The sequence below is a fragment of the Gavialis gangeticus genome, unplaced genomic scaffold (assembly GCF_001723915.1).
Source record: "Gavialis gangeticus isolate Ggan-Ray unplaced genomic scaffold, GavGan_comp1, whole genome shotgun sequence".
In the NCBI taxonomy this organism is placed as follows: Eukaryota; Metazoa; Chordata; order Crocodylia; family Gavialidae; genus Gavialis; species Gavialis gangeticus.
Window position 1 is genome coordinate 117,449,598 of NW_017729024.1, and position 5,173 is coordinate 117,454,770.

At 42.5% G+C, this 5,173-nt stretch overlaps 1 long non-coding RNA gene across 1 annotated transcript; it reads left to right on the forward strand.

The window, feature by feature from the left end:
- Positions 1-893: 893 nt before the first annotated feature.
- On the forward strand, positions 894-4,597 carry LOC109298241. The gene is made up of 3 exons (XR_002097552.1): positions 894-969; positions 3,493-3,579; positions 4,386-4,597. It is a non-coding gene; the product is annotated as an uncharacterized LOC109298241 (long non-coding RNA).
- Positions 4,598-5,173: the final 576 nt, after the last annotated feature.

A 5,173-nucleotide genomic window follows, 5' to 3' on the forward strand; every position in this document is an offset into this window, starting at 1 on the left:
CATGAATCACCAGTTCTCTTCATTGCTCCTCTTGGGCTTGTGCAAGCCAGCCTGTAATCTATTATTATCTATACATTGTACATCTATGCTGTCTCTACTACTATATATAAAAAACATGGGCCAAATCCTCTCTTGGTATAAACTGGATTAGATCCCTTTTAGTGAAGCACTGCCAATTTTTACCTGCTGAGTGCTTACCTCAAACATCAGACTTTTTTTTTATCTTGCAACTTGGTCAAGTTGCAAAGAAGATTACAGAGATTGGGCATTTTAAAAGGGTCTTTTTGTTCCACAAGAACGGTTGAAAAAAATAAATAAAAAGGATAAAAAATAAAATGAAAATATGGTTAAGAGATACAAGGAGATAATGTTTACAGTAAATTGCTCTATTTTAAAAGTACTTAGGACTTTTCCCCCACAACTTCTAGTAGGATGTTCCAGAACACCAGAACATCACTTTTAATTTCCACTTTACATTTATTCATGGCTAGTTATGCTCATTTGTTCTATCATTCACCTTTAGCTTTAACAGCCCTTCTCCATCCCTCCCTCCCAATATATTTAGAGAAAATAATCATATTCCCTTCCTTTTGCTAAGTCAAATAGCCACGGTCCTTTAGTCCCCTCTCCTGACCCAGACTCTCCACTTTTGATCATCCTATTAGCCAATCTCGGTACCTTTTTGTCTCAGGGCACTAAGGTGCCTGCTCCTTTAAGGGCTGAAACTGCCTATGGAGAGAGCCCTAGCAGTCAGTTAGGAACCCCTCAGCTGCAAGTTACCATGGCATCAGGAATGAGGGAATTAACATGCACCTGCAGGCAGTCACCTGACCAGAAGAGGCAGGGCCTGGGGCACATATCAACCCCGGGTCTGGAACCACAGAGTCAGTTCTCTGCCAGCAGCCAAGGAGGAAGAAGCTCTCCTGGAGGAAGCTAAGTGAAGAGGCTTGACTGCCCATTCAGTTTCTGGTAAGATTAAGGGACTTCAGGAGCTCAATAGATTCCCTTGTCTATAAGGCACATAGTGCTGGGGGGGAAGGGTGATTCTTTTAAAGGGACACAGCACACCCTGAGCTGCTTGCCAGGGGCTCGTATTTTGGTTTCTGTTTGTAAACTGGAGGATTGGGCTGAGGTTATTGGGGAAGAAGGAGGCCTCATTGGGGCCCACTACAGTGTGGAGACCCCAGCGCCAGTGTGGGTGCAGTATTTGGGGTACACAGACCCCAGCACCAGTGTGGGTGCAGAGAGAGAGAGACAGGGCTGCGGAGAGGCTAAGTGAAACTGAGGCCTTGGAGGGACACTGTGTGAATGCTATCTGTGAGGCTTGGGGCATGGTAAAGGGGTGGTTTGGAGCCATGCATCTAGCCCATAAGGCTGAGGGTGTCCTGAGAGACATCCATTTTGGAGCGGGACCCAAAAGGGGTCTGAGAACCTGCAGGGTTCAGTCGGGTCCATCAGGACTGTGTCCAAACAAACTTGAGGGCAGCCTCCCTATTTATCATAGTTACAACGAGACATGGCAGGCAAGAAAGAGGGTGTCCATTGGGCAGGATTGGCATGGTCAGGGAGCCCTAGGGGTATCATGGCCATCCCTGGGGATCCCATCCCGTGACACTTTTCCAATTTGAACTCAATATTTTTGAACATGGGTGGCCAGTATACTATGCAGTACTGCTGTGTGATGTGGCAGTGTTCTGTTTTGGCCAGCATTTCGACGGAACAGTGTTCTGTTTCAAATTTTGTTTAAATTTGAAACAGCTGTTCCATTCTGTTCCGTCAAAATGGTGAAACTGTTTTGACTTTTTGCCCATAAGATATAACAGCAAAGCTCAAAACAGCCTATAACTCTGTCATTTCTGGCCTGAGGTGTGGGTTGGGTGTACCCATAAAGACATCAAGCAGGCCTCTCCTTCACCTATGCAACAAATTACTTCAAGAAGAAGGCATGTCCCTGTTAACCCCATTCTATCACTCAAGATCAAGGCATGGTGGGAGTACACAGGGTGATGGAGATGGAGAGGGGCCATTTGCCAGTAGAGGGTCTTAGCCCCTGCTACTACATGAAATACTATTGAAAAAGGGAACATGCCTATAGTTCCCCATATCACTCTTTTCCATGTTTCTCATACATAGGGTTCTATATTTTCTGTTCTCCAACTCTATAACATGGACCCCACACTTACAGATTTGTAAACATTCTTGCTACTAGATTCATTGTTCAATGTGATAGTTCTTTCTCAGTCCTGGGAAGGGGATTATTTGGCCTGCTCAATTTGAGGACATGAAGCTCTTTGAATTTTGCTTCTACTTCAGACAGTAATTTTCATATTCATACCCTTATTCCCACTATCCATTCTGCCTTTGCATCTAGATTAAATATCATTGTTTTTAGTGAAAACTGAGGAAAACCCTGTATATTGTCTGAATTATATTTAATATCAACTACATTCCTCACTGCATATTGTCCCACCTTTTAAAATATATTCTCTTTTTATTTATTTGACTAACAAAACTTAATATGTATGTTAATAACCTTTGCAAGACCTAATTCAGGTTTGCTTTTGACAGTTTTCACTTATCTTCACTTTTTTGACCTATGTATCTTTCTTTGCTGATCATTTTTTCCCCAATCCTTGTAGATTCCCTAATTACTCCTAATATACTTATTTCAGGTGGTTGTTTATCCAGTTAAGTCTGAAGTCTTTCCCTCCAAGCTTTTCTCTTTGTTTGTGATTCAAGTTTGAAATACTTTGTTTCATCTCAAAAGAATTCCATACCTCTTCCACATTTAAGTCCTCTGAGCTTTTCAGTCCATCTGATTTCACTACTTAACTTTCATAAGTTCTCATAGCTTCCCTTTTGAAACTGAGAGCCTTAGCTATAAACCTACTGTTTATCTTTCCATTTAATCTAAACTGAACCAGCTCATGAGCCCACAGTCCCAGGTAATTTTCTAGATTACCTCTTCTCTAATGCCCTCACTGTTTCCAAAATTTTAAAACAGACCTGCTTCTTGGAAAAATGCCAGGTATCACATCCTGGAATATCTGGGACCTACCATTATTATTACTACCACATGTTCTCTAAGCTTTCTGGAAAATTAACGATTTTGCTTAATAGGAATACTAACTAGCTCCTAGGCCTCATGGCCTCCTGAGCACAGCTCTGTGAAAAAAACGAGGCAAGGAAACAGAGATGTTGTTCTTTTGTGATGTTCTTACTGGTAACCAGCATAGAAAACTTCAATAGCTACTTCTTTTGCCTTTACACTGACTGTAATGAAGACTGTCAGTGTGTAAGTATGGTCCCTGGAGGGGAAATCAAGGTTTACACAACATGTTTCAAGTGAGAGACCTCTGTAAAAATCTGATCCTGCTCACTGACTATTGTGAAGATTATTGCACTCATTTAGGATCTAATGATACGGAGTGAGTTATACAGCTCACATAATCAAATATATCTCTAGTGTTTCTTGTCCTTTTTGTTCCCAAGAGCAATGTAGGAACTGGGGCTAGTGAAGACCAGCCTCTGCATCTCAGAAAGGAAGATACAGAAGTGAGAAGAGAGTATGTTAGTAAGGTTTGCAACTGTTTTTTCATAAATGTTTCAGCAAGGTCATGCCCTAGTTGATTAATTCCAAGAGTTTGCATTCATCTACTGCTACACAGACAGCTTACAGTAAATGTGCACTGCAGCCATTTCATTCTGACTTACAACCTCTCTTTTTTTAGTACCTAATATATGAGGAGAGTTGAATTCAGAACATAGAAGTAACTGAGATAGTCACTGAAAAGGAACTACTGATTTGTGTGCTTCATACAGTTACAGTGCTAAGTATTGCAAAGAAATGGTATTTTACTTGGACTATACCAGAGTAACAGCAAGCCCCAGGCTATAGAATTATTAGATTCTCATATAGTTGTGGTGCACTTTGGTATCATCTTAATCAGCATGAGCAAAAATTTGTGGGACATATTATGGTGACTCTTGCATAGGCATGCAAGAGATTGAGGGGGAAGGGATGCTAGATGCAAGAAGTTAGCCCCTCAGGAGGCAGCAGATAAGAGAAATCCTTGTACTTCCCATGCACTATGGCAGTCAGGCAGCAAACTGGAGAGGGAGCCTACCTGACTCACTCTGCTTTTTGGGAGGTGAGTAAGCTTTGCAGAACAACACGCACTATCAAAAGACAATGTAAAATAAAGGAGATCTAAGTGAGCTGATTACAAAAAGATTGAGATCTAGAAAAAAAGTTTACAGATATACAGTTTTCTTAAGGAAACATGGATAATTTATCAGAGTTCTGCCTAAAATGATTTTAAATGTAGTGTTTAGGTTGAGGTTTGATTATTATTCTAATCCCACTCTGATTCAAATTTGAACAGAACTCCTGGATGTACAAACCTATTTGGATTAAAGCAAACTAACAGTTATCTAAACCCCACCAATGAGCTGAAATTGCTTCTATCACACACGGCTCTAGTGATTGCAGCAAGTACAAGATACTGCAGATGCATTTAAGAAGTTGGACATTTTTAATATGTGAGTACAAAAAGAAAGCAGCTCTTTCCTATCTTGTGTATAATATTTCTGACTTGACTTTTGCGTTTTAATACGGACAAGTGCAGGGTGCTGCACTTGGGCAGTAGGAACCAGCAGCACACTTACACAATGGGGAACTCCGTACTCGAGAGCACGGAGGCAGAAAGAGATCTTGGAGTCATTATTGACTCCAAGATGAACATGGGCCGACAATGCGAGGTCATGGTTGGCAGGGCTAACCGGACCTTGTCATGCATCCACAGGTGCATCTCGAGTAGAGCCAAGGAGGTGATCCTCCCCCTCTACGCGACGCTGGTCAGGCCACAGCTGGAGTATTGTGTCCAGTTCTGTGCGCCCCATTTCAAGAGGGATGTGGACAACATGGAGAGGGTCCAGAGGAGGGCCACCCGCATGATCCGGGGACAACAGGGCAGACCCTACAGTGAGAGACTGCGGGACCTGAACCTATTCAGCCTCCACAAGAGAAGGCTGAGGGGGGACCTGGTGACCGTCTATAGACTCACTAGGGGGGACCAGAAGGGTTTGGGGGAGACGCTGTTTCCCCTAGCGCCCGCTGGCATAACAAGGAGTAATGGGCACAAGTTGATGGAGAGGAGGTATAGATTGAACA